Here is a 17,124-nt window from a genome sequence, read left to right as displayed (position 1 = left end):
GCGGCTGCTCCTGGTGCAAACAGGCATCTCCCAGCCCCCTCCCTGCTGTGTCAGAGCATCACCCGTCCTTTCTGTCTTGGCTTTCTCCCTCCTCCTTCCTCTTCCTCTGGGTCTACTTGCAAAGTGTTTGCTGTAACTATTGAAATGGATATAGTGGCAGTTTGGGGAGAAGATGCTGTTTAAAGCTCTTTAATTTAAAGGATGCTAATTCACTCTGCTCCAGCCTCGGGTGAGTTACCCAGCTATGTGGAGGCCTCCTTTTCTCTGGGTGTCAAACGGGAGGGTGATTTTCCTTGGTCAATATTTAGAGACCTTGCAGAGACCATGGCCCACAGGGCATCCTGCCGAGGATGGTGGGAGGAGCAGGGAGCTCACAGGAGGCAGAGTTGCTTTGGAGCACCATCCCCATGGAGCTGGGGTGCTGCTGTGGGTGCTGTAGCCCTGGTCGGGGGCACCCTGGGGCCAGCCCCTTCTCCTGCAAACTCTCCCTTCTCTCCTGCTTGGGACCACAGCACAGCGGGAACCTGCAGCTGGGCTGTGTATGGCAGCCAGGGATCAGTGTGAAGGCAGTTGCTGGTAATAATAATAAGAAACTTGACTACAGATCTCCATCCTGCAGCCACTGCTGGCCTCCAGCAGGTCGGGTGCTCTAAGGGCTGTAGCTAACCCATGTGAAAAATTGGCTGGAGACCTCCCTGTAAACCAGGTGCTGCCTGCAAGACAAGCTGGATAAATAGCTCTTCAAGCTGCGGTGGGCGGCAGCTCCAGTGAGAAGCTGCAGGGTAATACCCCGTGTTTAAAAGACCCCACCTTGACCACCTTCATGAATTATTCCTGTCCTGGCTCCGAGCACCCTCCGTTATCTCTCAGGCTGCTCCACATGCACCCGTGCAATTGCTCTGCAATCTCCCCCCATGCGATATTGCGGGATATTCCACCACATTAGGAAGTTGAACTTGTTTTTACTGCCCAGTGTCTCTCTATGCAATATTTCACTGTCTCGCTGGCTATTATCCTGGCGGCACAAAGTCCCATTGAAATTCATGGTGCAAGTCGCCCATTTGTTTCCTTTGAGCTTTGCAGGGTTGTTCTATGCAGCTTTATGCATATCATTTTTGCTATGCAAAGTGAGGGTAATGACTTTACCTGCTCTCTTTCAAAGCACTGAACAAAGCTTGTCCCCATGCTGCAGACTGATTTTGGAGTATTTGTTCTAGAGTCTGGGAGGGATGAATCAGAGCTCTTAGGAAATGTGCAATCTGATGCTCTGTAAATAAAAAGAAAGTCATGCTGCAGCTACATGTCTCCAAGGCAGGTGTGTGCTCCCTGTCAACCTTTCTTACTGGGGATCAGCTTCAGGGATGGCTTTGGCAAAGCCGTGTAGCTTCATCTCAATGACAGCCCTGGAATAACATCGCTTGGTTTGGCCAGTGCCACTGGCAGGCCTTGAAGCAGCTCTGCCTTTTGAGGGACAGATGAGGTCCCTCATGCGTGACAAGGTGAGACTCTGAGCAAAGGGTCACTGGAGATGTCCTCAGATGGACACCAGGAGCATAGGAGAACTGAAAGCACAGCAACAAAGGAAAGAAAAGTGAAGACCTCCAGACTCAAGCCAACTTGCCTCTGTCACCACCCCAAAGGACACTAAAACTTGACTACCAGCAGCATGCCTTTAATGTCTTAAATGAGGCCCCCAAATCAGTGGACATTTGTAAAAATGGGGGTCATAATGTCTTTGGATCTGTGCAGTGCTGAGAAGGGCAGAGACAAGTCTTTTTTCTCCATCCACTGGTGTTTGGAGGTGGCTAAGCACGCAGGGTAAATGTGTGTTTTGTTGGGCCATGACCCAGATTGCAACTTGAAGATTTGGTGACAGGCTCCTTGGTTTGAAAGCACCTGCAAGCTGAGAGTTACTCACCAAAGAGACTTGTGAATAACACCAAATGAGTGCACTGGAGAATTTCTCATTCTCTTCATGGACAACGTATGTATGAGCAGGAAAAAAAAAAAGACAAAAATCTTTAAAGAAATTACTCATTGTGAATTATTCACTCTGCTTACTTGCTTAGTGGTCCTTGGGTGGAAGGAGCTATGTAATCTGCACTACAACAGCATGTCAGGATATCCAGAGGGGCCAACAGAAAGCATCAACAGTGGGATGAGTCCCCTGGGGCCTTTGTGAAGGACACCCAACCTTTGCTGCACTGAACTCATAGCCATAGGACCCCTTATGCTCCACAGGGATGCAAGCATGGTAGGGAGGTAGTGATCAGCATCAATGAGGAGGAATAGGACCAAATACGGCCCATTTTCAAACTTTGGTAGTCAATACAAGCAGCACATGGTGTAGGGAAGTGTATCTGCTTTGAGAGGTGGTTGAGCATCTGCATGACAACTCCACCATCCTCATGGACATCACCTTAGCTGCCAGGCCCAGAAAGTAAAGGTAGATCTAGAGACCAAACCAGTCCTGGATGTCTCCACCAGCTCCAAGTGGGAGGCCCTAAGGAGAGCAATTCATGATGTACAACCACTCTGCACCAGGGCTGTGGGCAGCATGTCCCCTGTCCCCACCGCTGATACCTTTTTCTGACATAAAATTAACTTCTTCAGAGTTTCAAAGACAAAAATGAAAAAGAAAATCAGAACAAATGGGAATCTATAAAAACACATCCAGGCTGCCAAGTCTACAGCAGATATGATTTGCAATGGATGAGGTATTAGCACCCTGAAAAATTGGGGTAATGATGTGCAGTAATATTTGTCGTCACCAAGGCTGAGTATGTTAAACAAAAATGTTCTGAAATGCAGCTTCTGCCTGAGCCCGGTAACTCTTTCCCAGATGTAAATATCGCAGTTGTTTTCCAAACATTCTTTAAATACCATAAGGCCTTAGTCCACTTACAGCACTAACAGCCCGTAAAATGTCATTTTTTGTTTTCTAATTAGTCTGATGAGTTTTAGATAGGATTTGACAGCAACAACGAAGAATCATCTCAGGGTGCAAAAAATGATCCCTCGGATGGCGAGTCACCCACAGCCGCGCTGGTGCATCGCTGGGAACCGCATGACAGCATCCCCTCGTACTGCTGGATGGTGTCTTGGTGGTGGGGCAGATCTGCTCCCCCTCCAAGCTGAGGGACACCACCCAGTCTCACAGGAACATGAAGGGGGGAGATCATGCCCTTCCCGCAAGGATTGTTCTCCCTTTTTGCTGGCGAGAGCTCCCTGTCACAGTGTGTTTTGCACGTGCCGGCGGCAGGAGCGAGGAGCTGCAGGCATAGCCCTCACAGGAGCCCTGGGTGGAGCGAGGCTGGTTGGACTTTTGCCCTCTGTGCACAGGGGGTCACTGCTGTTATGGGTCTCCCTGCGGGGGTTCAGGCGCTTGTGATTGTTAAGAGACTTGAAGCCATTGCTTTTGGGGGGAGAGGAATGGTAAAAGCGAGCAAAGGACCCCAGAGCTCCATCCCTCACCCCACATGGGGTCTCAAGAAGGGAGGGTGGGGACATCTGACTCCTGCCCAGGCTCTGCAGAGGCAGACACAAGGCCGTCACGTTGCCACCTTTCCCTCCAGAATGCCCTATTTTGGGGAGCGCTTTTCTTTTTCGGAGGACACCAGGTTGTCACAATCACTACGACACAGAGAATCCAGAGTTGAGCCCTGCTGCTGTGGGCACCGCACGGGGGACAGCTTGGTCCCTGCCCTGAGCAAGGCCAGGAGGGATGTTGCTCGCCCAAGGTCACACTGGGTTTCAGAGCCATTGATGTCCTTATCTAACTTAACACCTCTCCGTTCTGCATGGACAAATGGAGCACTGCCCAGCCAACTCTCTGTCCTTTGGCCGGCATTTCCCTTCCAGGTGATGCTACAAAAGGCAGCAGAAGAGCTCTCATTCCCGCACCACCTCCACATCGCTGGGAGAAGCAGCCAATGTTTTATTAACCCCTCTCCCTCCCATACCACTCGTTAAACTGGGTTAGGACTGCTCAAACCTGCTGTGTCAGACGTCTTCTTCTGCTGGTCGAGGGTAAGAGCCTGCAGAAGCTCTCCTGACCCGAGACACCTTTCTCACAGCACTCCTTCCACCATCTCACGTAAATAGATCAGTCATTCCAGCAATACTAGTCTTCTTTTACTCCTTCCTGGCTTTAATAATATTATCAATGTCTGGCTTAGATTTTTACTAAATATAGGGCCAGAGGCTGGGCTGGCATCACTTCCTCCCAGAAGAACTGGAGCAGCTCGCTCAGAAGTACTTACTTCTTTTATTAATTTATCTTGGTTTGCAAAGTTGTTTGATTGCACTGGGTCTTTCCACTCTCCCCAGCCTGTGTTGCCCTGGTAGGAACAATGCTGCTTTAAAGCCTGTCCTTGATCCGTGGGTGAGGCTGGAGGTTTGGAAGGGCTGCCTCTCCCAAAGCAGCCCTGGGGTGTTGGGTGCTGCATGCCAGCAGGCAGCAAATTTGCAAAGAGCCTTTTACAAACCTTCCCTCTCCTCACTGCTGATCTCCATGGTGAAGACCTGCAATGGAGCGCAGTGCCAGTGGCATCCCTGTCCCCTCTGGGCGATTCTTCTTCCAGCTGTCAGGGGCCAGCTCCAGCTCCAGGGCTGGCATGAGCCCGCAGTGTTCCTGGCTGTCCCGGGGGCTGTGTGGCACCAAGGAGAGGGCTGCACCCTGGGACACCCTGGTCCTGGCACTGGGAGGGACCTGGCAGTGTCCTTTCCCTGTCCGAGGAGATCTGATACAAACCCTGGGCTCGAGAGCCTTCTCCAGCAAAGGCAAAGGAGGGATGGGACCTCTTATCTCCAGCCTCCCCAGGAAGAAATATTTGACCCCAGAGCCACTCTCATGATGGCCCCCTGTCTATTTCATGTCACAGTCTGTGCATTTATTAGTCCAAAGCAATTTCAACAGGAACTCCTTGTCTTCAAGACGTCCCATGGGACATGGGAGAAAAGGGATATCCGTGCTCCAGGGAGGGAGGGGTCTCCTATGGTTCAAGGGCATGAACCCAGGTGATGGCAGGGAAGGGGAAGAGGAAGGAGAAAGGGAATGGAAGAACCTCAGAGCAACCAGTTCACATGGAGACCAAGGCCTACAGCCTCCCTAGCGGGTCAGGGGCCAGACCAGGGCTGTGGAGCAGATGATGCTGGAGCCATTCTCCCTGCCCTGTCCTCTCCATCATGCAGGGGTGTCTCCTGCATGTCCATGGGCGCTTCCCCGGGGCTGTGAGTCTAACGCAGCCGAGTGCCGCGCCAGGTTGCCAGCTGCTTTCTGGAGAGGGGCCATGGCTTGCCCGCTCCCAGGCTGTCTCCCAGCTCTGTTACTCCGTGCTTCAGGTTTTCTGGCTGTGGTGGTGGTGTTGTTGCTATTAAATGAAAGGAGTGAAATTTATCTCCTGCTCCCCACCTTCTCTGTCTTCCCTGTCACCTCCTTGCAAGGCTGCAAAAGGGACTCTTGGGCTTGGAGATGGTTTTGAAGATGGCTAGAGACACTCTGGGCCATCACAAGAAATGCACTGTCCAGTCCTTACCTCAAATGACAGTGCCTGGGGAGAGAGAAGAGCACTTTTATTCTGAGGGCCGGCTCAGTGCCAGCCACGCTTTAATCACCCTGAAGTTGTGTGTTGGGTTGCTGAAACAGCATAAAAAAAAAAAAAAATAAAAAAATGGGGAGGCAGGATGGCAGTCTCTGGGTCAGGTGAGGGGTGGTCTGGGGCAGGAGGATGCCTGGGAAGGGCTGAGCTGGGGATCTGGTGGGGGGCCTGGCCCAGCCCCATATCTGCCTCTGCTCTCCCAGCCAGCCCATCCCAGTCCCCCGTGCTCCCAGCTTCACCTGGCACTGCCCCGTTGGGCCCAGTTTGACCCATGGGGATTCAGGTTTGGTGTGAGGGGTGGGGGGCTGTCATGCACACATGGGGACACACCGAGATGTTCACATGGGCTCACAGAGATGGAGACGTGCATAAATACTGACACACCCAGGCTCCTGCGCTCCCCCCATGGCCTGTAACGCACACGCATGCAGAGATACCCCCCAACACAACCCCCCCCCCCATCCCTGCACCCCCCAGGGTGTCACCACAACAAGCACAGTGTCACACATACACAGAGGCAGGTGTCCCCGAGACATGCACACTCACACCTTCACAAACCCCAACACACTCACCCCCCTGCTCTCACAAGGTGTCACACAGTGCCATGTACACACACACAGTGTCACACAGTGTCACGCACATGCGAGTGTCATACAGCGTCTCACATACATGCACAGTGTCACACACAGAGTTACACACACGCACACAGTGTCTCACACACACACACACACACCCGGCCGCTCCCCCCCCCTCCGGTGCCCGCCCGTCTCTCCCGGCCAAGCCGCTTATCGCTCCGTGTCGCGACAGCGCGGCCGGACCCAGCCGGGTCGCACCGAGCCCAGGTGAACCAGGCTCAACCGAACCAGGCCGTGCAGAGCCGAGCCGTACCGAGCCGAACCGGACCGTGCCAGGCCGAGCCGAGCCGAGCCGCACACCTCCGCTCGCACCGCCGAGCCGAGCTGAGCCGAGCATATCCCAGCCGAGCCGAGCCGAGCCGCGCCTATCCCAACCGAGCCGAGCCGCGCCTATCCCAGCCGAGCCGAGCCGTGCCGGTGGGAGCCCCCCGGGCCTGGCAGCGCTGCCCGGCGCCGCCTGCACGGGCAGGGCTCTCCGCCTGACGCAGTGAGGAGCTGCAGCCCTTCTCTTCTCGGAGGCCGGCTCCAACGCTGGGATTTGCTCGGCTCCGGCTGCGTTTCCCTTGCCCGCCTCCTGCCCCCGGCCCGCCCGCCTGGAAGGGCGCGGGGAACCGCAACCGCGGGTGCGCCCCGCCGCCCATCACCGCGCCTCGGGGCTGGGCGCGCCGCCGAGCGCCGGGAGCCGCCGCCGGAGCAGGTAGGTGAGCCCGCAGCCCCCGTCGCAGCCCGCCCAGTCCCCTGGTCCCGGCCCCAACCCCGGGCCGAGCCCCCCGCCCCGGCCGCGCTCCCCGGTGCCAGCTCGCCCCGGCCCCCCGCGGCCCCCGCCCGGGGTCTCCCCGCCGCGGCGGCTCCCGGCGCAGCCCGGCCGAGCCCCGGGTGCCCGGCGAGCCCCGCGCAGCCCCCGGTGGCCGTTCCGTGTCGCCAAACTTTTCGCGGCTGGAGCCCGGGTTGGGACATCGGCGGGAGGGGACCGCGGGGCAGGCGGCCGGGTGGGAGGGGGGAGAGCGGGGCGCCCACCCGTCCACGGGCGTGGGGTCCCCGGGCTCGGCTACAGCCGCTCCTGATGCTCTTTTTCCCCCGGTGCGAGGGGGGGATCGGGCCCGAGCGGCTCCCTCCGGCTGGGCGGAGGGCGGAGAGCCGGGGGAGCCCCTTCGGCAGCCTGGCCCGTGGGTCCCCCCCTCCCCCGCCCCTGGGGGATCCCCACTTCGGGGTCTCCCCATCGCCTGCGGGGTGCGCCCGAGCCGGAGCATCCCTGGGGGGAGCCCCTGCGTGCCGCCGCTGCAACTGTTGCCTGCGGGAAGCCCCTGCGCTCCGGGGGAAGAGCCGGTGCGGCGGGCAGCGGTGCCCCCCCGGGGGCAGGGGGCTCCCGACCTCACCCCCTCCCCGCCGCACGAAGCGCTCGGCGCGGGGGGGGGGGCAGCTCTTAACCACTACCCCAAATAACCCCGGCGGCGCTGGGCCTTGGGGTGGGGGCTGTGGTAGAGCCGCTCCTCGCCTCTGCTCCTCCTGCCCCCCCCCAATCCCTTCTGCATTCCCACGCCGGCAGTTTGGACATGCCTCCCCACATGCGCTCCTTCAGCGGCTATTTCTGTCCTCGCGAAACGTGCCTCACATAGAGCTTTGATTAAAGAAAATTAGTGGAGGAGGGCGGCGGTGGCAGTGGCTTGGGGGGGGTGGGGGTGGGGGCAGGGGGTGTCCGTGCTCGGGGGAGGGACACAACATCCAGCCGGGGGCCGGTCCTGGGGCCGGCGCCGGCCCCGCATCCTAGCCCGGTGCGGGGGATCGGTTGCCGTCGCGCCGATGGCTCGGGGAAGGCGGGGGGCAGGTGCCTGTCTATGAGTTTGACTCGCTCTCGCTTCTTCTTTTTTTTTAAAAAAAGGCTTGGGTGGGACGGACGGGAGCGTGTTCCAGCCCGGTGGCTGTGTTGCAGTTTTAATTATAATGACAGATGTTGATGTAAAGTTCCGTCTCCGTTCCCAAATTCAGGCTGAGCCCGGAGGACCGGCGCACTCGCCAGTGTTAAACCGCGGCCGGAGTTGCCAGAGAATTTTCTTGATTGCGTTTTAATGAAACTCGGCCGGGGCTGGGGGTCTGCGGGGCGGTGTGAGGGAGGAGTGCCCCGTCTGCTCCCCGCCGTCGGGCTGGGACACTCCTCTCCTTCTCTTGGGGGGTCCCAGTGCAGTTCCCTTCCGTCCTCCCCCTGATATTGCCGGTGCCCTGGTGCCCGGGGATGCCAGGGCGGTGGGGGGCAGTCCCCCCCCTCCAGGGGCAGGGCTTCTCCACCCCCCCCAGCTGTCCCCAGCCCCCGTCCCGCTCGATGGGAATCGGGGATCCTCCGCCCGTGCGCGACGGGACCCGGCCGGCAGCAGCATCCCGGGGCTGGGGACATGCCGGCCCGTCGGGGTGTCGTGTGTGTCGTGTGTGTCGTGGTGTGTGTCCCCCGCACCCTCCTCTCCTCCTCCAGCTCTTCACGGCCAGAAACCTCCGCATCCCCCACTCATCCCTGCCTTCCCCGGGCAGCCCGGGGAGAGGGAACCGCGATGCTGCCCACGTCCAGGCTGTGATTTGCAGCCCCGGGAAAGCCCAGCGGAGGGAGGGTAAAGAGGGGGGCGGACACACACCGATATCAACAGACTCCCCCGGGGGCAGAGGCAGCGGGGCCGAGCTCAGACGGAGGCAGCCGCTCCCGCTTTCCCCAGCCGGGGACTCGCCTCCTCCCGTCAGCTCCGGGCGTTTCGGTGCCGGTATTGCACCGAATTAAATATTTAGAAGTTTGCAGCGGTGAATAAAACGATCGTTAATAGAAATTGATGGTAACGTTGCAAAGGGGGTGGCACCGACTGTGGAAAACGGCACGGCTCACCGGGGAGCGGGCGGGGCCCCATGGGGAGTATTTTTAAGGGATTTCACCTCAAATTAACGGTTTGTTGCTCTGGAGGATCCGGCAGCGCCCAAGCCCGGGCACTGCTCTTCACATTTCCGATGGTGTCTTTAAGGGAAAAAGCGGATTTTTCCGCTTTGCTTGACTGGAAGGAATAACCCCGTGCCTGTGCAGAGAGGAGGCAATGCCCCTGAAGTTTAGCACCTAAAATCACACCCCTCCTCAGCACGTCCCGCCTGGAACCTCCCAGGGCTTACACCCACCCCCCCCACCTCCCCCCCCGCCGGTATTGCCCCTGCCTGTGTGGCTGCAGGCAGCGGGGGGTAGCGGAGGGCTCCCCCGTCCTGGGGAGGGCTGGGGAAGGGAGCAAGTTTGCCCGGTGAGCTGGAGGAGCGAGCGGCCCCCGGGATGGGGGTATCCTGGGGGGGGGAGGGAGATGAACCGGCCGGGGGGGCCGGTGCCTGGCTGGCCGGGAAGCCGTGGGTCCCCACGCAGGGCTCAGCCGCTCCGCTCCGAGCTTGAGTCAGCGCTTTTGTAAACCGCGTGGATGGGGCAGCGCTCCGCGGAGCGGGCTGCGGTCCTGCCGCGGGTGCGGAGGCGGCGGGAGACGGGGGGGGGGGAAGGACGGGCTGGGCTGGGGAGGGGGGTGAGCAGAGACGGAAAGAGGGGGCGAGGGTTGCCCGGGGGGTGCGGGCCCACAGCAGCCGCTGGGGAAGGTTTGGATGGGAGAGAGCGATGGGCAGCGGCGTGGCGTGGGATGGGGCAGCACGGAAAGCCCTGGGGGGGCGACCCGACGCCGCAGTGATGGGCGCCAGAGACCGTCTGTACCCCCCAGGGTGGGTCGATGCTATGCCCATGCCCCCCCGCCCCTCGGGGGAGTCGCTCCCACGGCCCGGCGCTGCCCACGCGTGTCCCAGCCCGGCCGTCGCTCCGGGCTGGGGCAGCGCCGCTCTGTGACAGCAGAAAGTGGCTGGAAAGGGGCGAGGCGTCACACGCTCTGCCTCCGGGAGGCAGGGAAACGCTGAGGGACCGATGGGAAGGCATGAATGAATGAATCTCCATAAAGAGCCCCAAGCAGCAGGGAGAGGGAGAGAGGAGGAGGAGGAAGAAGGAGGAGGAGAGGAGGAGGAGGAAGAAGAGCCGGAGCAGGGCAGGCAGCAGCAGATGTGATGCTGGCAGGTAAGGAGGTGCCGGTGGCCGCATGGGCTGGCAGGTTGGGGGGGCACAGCCCAAAGGGGAGGACAGGAGCCACGGGTACCCCGTGTGGCTTTGTGTTTTTTTGGTGTGTGTTTTTTTTTTTTATTATTATTATTTTTTTTATTTATTTATTTATTTATTTATTTATTTATTTATTTATTTATTTATTTATTTATATTTTTTAGGGGGAATGTTTCCCTCTCACCTCCTTGCAAAATGCGGCTTTTCTCAAACTTCCCAGGACTATTCCCCCCCCCCCCCCCCCCCCCCCAATCCGGTACTGTCACTCTGCATTTCGCTGGCTTTTGGGGTGCTCCAGGCTGAGCCCATTCCCCAGGGCAGCCCCGTCCGGGCAGGGAGGCAGCCAGCAGGGACCGGCACCGGCGGCTGGACCTGCCCCGCACCGGGGTGCTCACGGTGGCAAAGCAGCTGCCTTGGCCTGGTGTCTGATTTACCCTACCAGGGGCATCCAGCTTCTGCTCCGGCGCTCTTGGCTTTGGGAGGGGTTCAGTGGGGAGCTCTTCTCCCCCTGATCTCCGTCTCCCCTTCACCGCTATGTCCCTGCTGTGGTTACATAAGGCAGAGGAATGCGTAGCCAACGCTAACGTGGCCCAAAGCATCGGGGTCTCACCCAGGGACGCCCAGAGCTGAGCCCAGCCCCGTCCGGCTGCTCCCCATCCTCTGCAGCACCCGCCCCGCTGCCCGATGCCTTCCCCTGCCCGCTGCAGGGGTTGTGCTTGCGGGTCACGCAGGTGGGCAGCGGGGGGGGGCACAGGTACCACACACCCGCACATGCACACCTCCTGCCCTGCAGCCTGCGCTTTGGCTCTCGTGCAGAGCTGCCCCCTGCTAACGCTGCTTAAATACATACAGTCCTCGCTGTGCACGCACGCACGCACGCATACACCCTTTGATGGAGCAGCCTTGCTCTTGCAGACGGGGCCACTCCAAAGCTATGCATGCCCGAAGCATTTGCACACAGGCACACGGCGGTAGGTAGCACCCGGGTCACACTCTTGCCCACACGTGGGCTAGTGCACGCTGTGGGTGCTCGCCAGTGCCGGCACAGGGGTGACGTCTGCTCTGCCTGCCTGCACGCACGGGCAGGGAACTCGTGTTGGATGGGGCCGGCTCCCCCCTCACGCCGGCTCCTGGCCCGGGCCAGCGCTGGGAAAGCTGCGGGCCTGGCAGGGCAGCCCCGGCTGGCTGCGGTGGGCAGCTCTGCGGCTGCCCGTGGCTTTCCCCTCCCTGACCACGGTGCTCTGAGCAGGGATCAATAATGCCTTTCTGATTGGCTTCAATTCCCCATTCAAAGTAGTCACTGCATTAGGACTTGATTTTTCTCCCCTTTGACTCCTGGCCAGATTAGATTGTGAATTTGGCTGATTTCAAGCAACTGGGGGAGGGAAGAGTCATACAGTGAGCGAGAGAGAACTGAAATATCCTACAGGATCCCCTGGAGGGGAGAGAAATCAGGTCTAGATAAGAGCTTGTTCTCCCTGTCTGGCTAATGCTTCTCTGTTTGATGATCAGAAAACACAAGATCTAACCTCTCACCAGGACAGCTTAACTACGAAAGGTCAGGCTTTTGGCTTGTTCGAGGTGCAAGGTTTATTATTATAAGCTATGGATTATTTATTTCGGTTCTCCCATCATATGCTAAATATAGGATTGCACAATGCATGCAAACAGAAGGACGTGGCCTGTGCTTCGGAGGTTTCTGAGTCAAGCTCTGGATGTAGCGCTGAGGTTGGAGAAGCTGCGATGGGGACAGGACACACGGTTCGTGCCCTGGAGAGCCCAGTGCTGTCCTGCCTGTTTGTAGAGTCTCAACCCCATCCTGGGGAGATTTTTCCGATGCTTATTTTTCCCGTGCATGTGCTGGCGGTTATGCCAGTGAAGCCCTGTGTCCCAGAGGGACACGGAAAGCAGCAGCCAGGCGCATCCCATCCACGCTGGTCCGGGTGGAGTTTCTCTGCCCGCTGCTCCAGGGCCAGGATTTCACACCGAGAAAAGGCACAGCAGCACAGCAACGCCTGCAGCATCCCAGCTGCCAGCAGTCGGCTGTGAATTGGTGTTAACTCCAGGTGTAGCAAAAGCATGGGATTATGTGATTTCTCAGCAAAGGGCACTGGGAAGCTCAGTGGAGTAGAGGGGCTAAAGAAGGAGCTGCTGGAGGGCAGTGAAGAGCCTCGGGAGGAGAGGATGTGGGGCTGTGGGCTTGCTGAAGGTAGGCTGTGCCTTTCCGAGCTGTCTGTGGTGGGGAGGCGGCTGGTGGAGTCATCAGCAAGGCTTTGAGGTGATGGTGGGGGAGAGAGGAAGCTACCTCAGGGGCTGCCAGGGGGTATGAGCTGGGAGTACAGCCTTGAGCAGTGTTTTGTGCAATCTGGTAAGGCTGTTGGATTTTTTGAATGTTGTGAACTTGGGACCCAGAGAGAGCCTGAGTGAGCCTGATGGCACTGGGGCTGAGGGCCTGGGTTGTGGTGAGGTGGAGGTGTGATGGCCAGCAGCAAATTGGGCCCAGAAGAGGCTGGTGGGGAGGAGAGCATCGGGATGGGGCTCTGTGGAACAGCTACGGAGCCATGTGTGGTCCCAAACTGCGGGTGAGGAAGGAGGTAGGGCTGTGAGGACCTTGAGTTGAAGGGGCTGGAGTGGAGCCCCTGAGCTTTGGTCCCATGTCTGCTACACCCCCAGGAGAGCAGTGGCAGCCAGGGTGGCAGGGGCTCGGTACGGAGAAAGAGCACGAAATTATTTATGAAGTGTAGTTTGGCTGCTGGAGTGGTGAATATATGTAAATCCCCTAACACAAGGGCTGTTTAAGTCTCTGAGACATTCCCTTAATAGAAGCAAATAATAATAAACATGTAAGAAAGCTGTTCTGAGAGTTAGCTCCAGGTGAGGGGGATGTGGAGCCCCTGTGTACCATGAGGAGCTGGGGCAGGAGGGTCTGGAGGAGGTGGCACTGAGGGTGCAGGGTACGTATCAGCCTCTGTAAGGGAGCTGGAGGGACACGGGAGGACGCTGGGGAGGTGGGAGCTGGTGTGGTTATGATAGCAGCCTGAGAGAAAGCTGTGTGCATTTAAAAAACCCACCTAAATGAACAAAAAAAAAAACCCCTATCAGTCAGGGGAGGCTTACAGTTGGTCATTTTGGTCTGGCTTCTGTACCACCTGGTGTGGTCCCCCATGCAACGTAAGGCTCGAGGTATAATTCAAGATGACCCAGTGGCCGGAGACTCGCTGACTGTGAGGAAATCCCTCTGCAAACGAAATTGTGGCCAGCTGCCCCGGGGAGTGGAGCATCCAGTGTCCCTGCCCCAGAAGCCTGAGCATGTTCTCCCCTCAGGGGGCTGCTGGGGGAGAAGCGGGTGTCCCGGGATGGGGTCCAGACCTGTGACCCCTGCTCCTGCTGGGTGGGGACCTGCCCAACCTGGGGACCAAACCGTCAGGTGTTTTGTTCAAACACACATGTTATATGTGTTCAGGGCTCTTGGTGGGAAAAGAACACAAATGAACACAACCCTGGTGGCTTCCCCCCAGCCCTTTCCCCTTTGTGCTTAGGGGGAACTGGAGAGAAAAACTTCAAGGTTTATGTTTTTTTTTTTTTCCTCTTCATTTCAGCATTTCTTTAGAGCTGGACAAAAGGAGTCTCTGTAGCTTACTTGTATTTTATAATCATCAGGAATAAGTATACAGAAACATATGTGTTTTACTGTATTAGCTGCTATCAGCTTTTAGCTTTATTACAGTAAGTGCAGAGTTTTTTTGTGGGCCAAACTCATTCATTGTATTTAATGGAGTTAAACTGCAGGCAGATTTGGCAACTTGTTTGTGTATATCTTTGTAAAATGGCAGAGATAATAAAATTTTATATTTTATATGACATCCTTTAGGGAAAAGTCTTCCAATATGTTTTATAAACAGCATGCATATTTTGCTACAGTATGTGCTCATACCTAAGTACAAGACACTAATGCTGCTTCTTTCTTCCCTTTCCTAGAGCTATATGTGTGTGTGTGAACTTGGATTCACCCATGTTATTTCCTCATGCTTCTGTCCTTACAAGTGTCTCTAGCAGTTTTAAACAATTTCATTGGATATTTTTCTCTCCTTTTAGCATATTTGTATCTCTTCTTAGAAACGCAGGTATAGTAAGAACCGTAAGCCTCACTGCGAAGGGCTCGGAAGGAGGGAAGAGTAATGTATGTAAAGCCTCTTGCTAAATACCTGAAGCACTGCTAAACTGTCCCAGCTGCAAATGCAGTATCTTGGGACATTTCACAGGTACAGACATCTGCTGTGAAACCTTTGAGGGGCTGATTTTTCTTCCCCCTCACCACCTTCAAGGTGATGCTTTCCTCTATTTCCAGGGTGTGATATCAATTTCTTGACCTATTGTGGGCCAGGCTTAACTCCTGCTTGTGCAGGGCCTTTCACAGTGTAATATGAAGCAAACCAACACTTGAAGCTGAAGAAAAAAATGTATTTAGAAAAGATGATTTTGTTTTTTTTTTTAATGAGGTATTTGATGTTTTTCCAGGCTATAAACTAATTAGACCCAGACCTGTGGCTATTGGGCACAGGGAGGGGAAGTGGTTGATGAGCTGAGCTGATTTATTACACAGTTTTGGCTTGTCAAATGGTCATCACTGCCCCATATGGAGCACTTGAGTGTGTGGAATTGAGGGGAGAGGATATAGATATACGGGGTAAATGTGAAACAGTGCTGAGTGACAAGGATGTAAATAAATCTGGAGATTCTAGTGACATTAAAATAAATTGTGAGTAGCGAGGCGTGAGATATATCTGATGTCAAAGGAATTCTATAACATATTTATATCCCCGCTCAGGATTTGCTGGGGTTTCTAAATAATGCATTAATTCAATTACATGTTCTTAATTAGTGTTTGCTCAAATTGGAGCAACACCATTAATTTACTTTTACTGCCTCTTATTTTTATTTTGCTGGTGTGGTGGGTTTCAGTTTCTGACTCTTTCCCCTCTCTGCATTGTGAGACTTGTAACATCCAGCTCTGATGCTCGTGCCACAAACTGCAGCTTCTTTGATAATACAAGTTTTCCATATTACGAATACTTCTATGCTCACAGGCTGCACAGCACTGACCTGACCCTGTAATTGGAGAAAGAGGGAGAAAAAGAGCCCAGATGTGAGGTGACTCCTTTCAAATACTGAGCAGCATCCTATCTTGGTAGAGCAAGGTGATCGGCAGCATGCTGGAGCAGGATTAGGCCCTTTAGCCTCCCCCAAGCAGGGGGATTTTGGCGTGCTTTTTTTTTTTTTTTTTTTTTTTTTCTCTTTTCCCTCCCTGGAAACTCACAGTAGCTGCAGGGACGGGTGCTCCCTGGTGTCTGGGGTGGCTGCGAGCACCCAGGGCTGCTCAGGGATGGGGAGGCACAGGGTGCTGCTGTGTGTCATCTGGTGGGGCTTGTGTCTGCTTCGTCGTGGGAAGAGTTGAGGGATGGCACCTTCAATGCTGTTCCCTTTATTGCTTTGTCCTAAGGGAAGACGTGCTCTTGAGAGCTGGTCTCGGGTGTTTGTTCTCCAGCGTCTCCTGGGTAGGAAAGCTGGGGCAGGGGCACATGTGCGGGGTGAAAGCTGGGGCGGGGGCTTTGGTCCTCTGCCCAAGCCAGGTTTGGGGTTAGCACTCATTTGTAATGAACGTATTAGCTGATTTAAGATGTGGGATGATAACAGGTCAGGGCGACTAACACAAGCCAAGGCTGCTTCCTCCAAGCCGTGCCTTCCAGGAGCGGATAAACATTTGTCCCAAGTTTGCAGTGAGCAGGTTGGGCTTTCCTACCCCCCGCCCCGTTTCTTCCTTGTAATTCTTGATTCTGGCTTTACTCCTCTTCCCCACCCTCTGCCCACGCTCTCCTCTCGCTCGGAGGTGAGCGATGCAGCCTCGAAAGCCTCATTCATCACCGCCTGCTAGCGAGGCACTAGCAGCCACCGCCGCTCCATTGATTGACTGTGGCGGTGAGTGAATTTAGAATCATTACGCTCCCGAGACAGCTTTTAAATATGACGAGATGAAAATCAAATCTGTAAGAAGCCTTGTGAAAAGGGTGTCTCCAGCCAAGGAATCCCGGGTGCTGTTTGGGTCTAGGGGAGATCCCCCTGTTCCGGACCTCATGTGTGTCCCTGCATGAGCCTGGACTGCTCCGTGCCGGTGAGATGGGAGTGGGCAGGCAGCTGCAGGTGGAGAACTAAGTAGAAATATTTCACTGTAGAAAAGACTATTGTGTAAAGCCATCCATCTGCTGTCTATCTAATACTTTGCATGAATTAATGAGCTGGTTGATTAGGAAAACCTTGCTGCAGCCGGGTGAGGTAGATGATTCTTGTCCTCATGTTACAGGTGGGGGGAACTTGGATTTACAGAGGTTAAGATTAAGGTTTCCAAGTTGTTTTGTGTGTTTTTTTTTTTTGTGTGTTGTGGTTTTTTTTTTTTTTTTTTTTTCCCCATTAGTGAATGCTATGGTTAAGACATTTGTCTGTGTCTTGTTTTACTGATTGATCAATCTGATTTTGGATGCCTCCTGGCTTCAAGAGCAGCTGTGAGAGCTTGGTACGGCTGCAACTCATCCCCGGAGAGTCTCAGCTCGGGATCTGATCTTCCAGTGCGTTTGTGGCAAAACAGCAGAGTCTGCTACAGCTCTTAGCCGTGATGTCTGTAACCAACAGCCTCTTTCTACTGGATAAGACAAACTCTGGCCATTTCTTACAACACTGGCCATTTAACACACTTTCCTCTCACCCCGCAGCCTTTACCAGGCGAGGCTTTCCGTAA

General features: G+C 55.7%; 1 protein-coding gene and 1 long non-coding RNA gene across 5 annotated transcripts in view; one reads left to right on the top strand and one right to left on the bottom strand.

Moving 5' to 3' along the window:
• Positions 1-1,053: 1,053 nt before the first annotated feature.
• Positions 1,054-6,594, bottom strand: LOC122153962. The gene is made up of 3 exons (XR_006165822.1): positions 6,489-6,594; positions 1,919-1,971; positions 1,054-1,267 (listed from the first exon to the last, which is right to left on the bottom strand). It is a non-coding gene; the product is annotated as an uncharacterized LOC122153962 (long non-coding RNA).
• A 40-nt stretch (positions 6,595-6,634) lies between these two features.
• The window catches only part of ELFN1 (extracellular leucine rich repeat and fibronectin type III domain containing 1), a 110,201-nt gene continuing 99,711 nt past the window's right edge, over positions 6,635-17,124 (top strand). For 3 of the 4 annotated variants that reach the window (XM_042798362.1, XM_042798364.1, XM_042798363.1), the window contains exon 1: positions 6,635-6,932. The gene's annotated coding sequence lies outside the window, so the exon portion shown is untranslated. Of the gene's footprint in view, positions 6,933-9,893; positions 10,296-17,124 lie in introns of those variants that run through there. The other variant, XM_033000312.2, reaches the window with a different exon arrangement.

The sequence above is a fragment of the Tyto alba genome, unplaced genomic scaffold, assembly GCF_018691265.1.
Source record: "Tyto alba isolate M040663 unplaced genomic scaffold, T.alba_DEE_v4.0 Super-Scaffold_28, whole genome shotgun sequence".
Taxonomy (NCBI): domain Eukaryota; kingdom Metazoa; phylum Chordata; class Aves; order Strigiformes; family Tytonidae; genus Tyto; species Tyto alba.
Note: the sequence above shows the minus strand (reverse complement) of the source record. Positions and strands in the feature narration are given on the sequence as shown.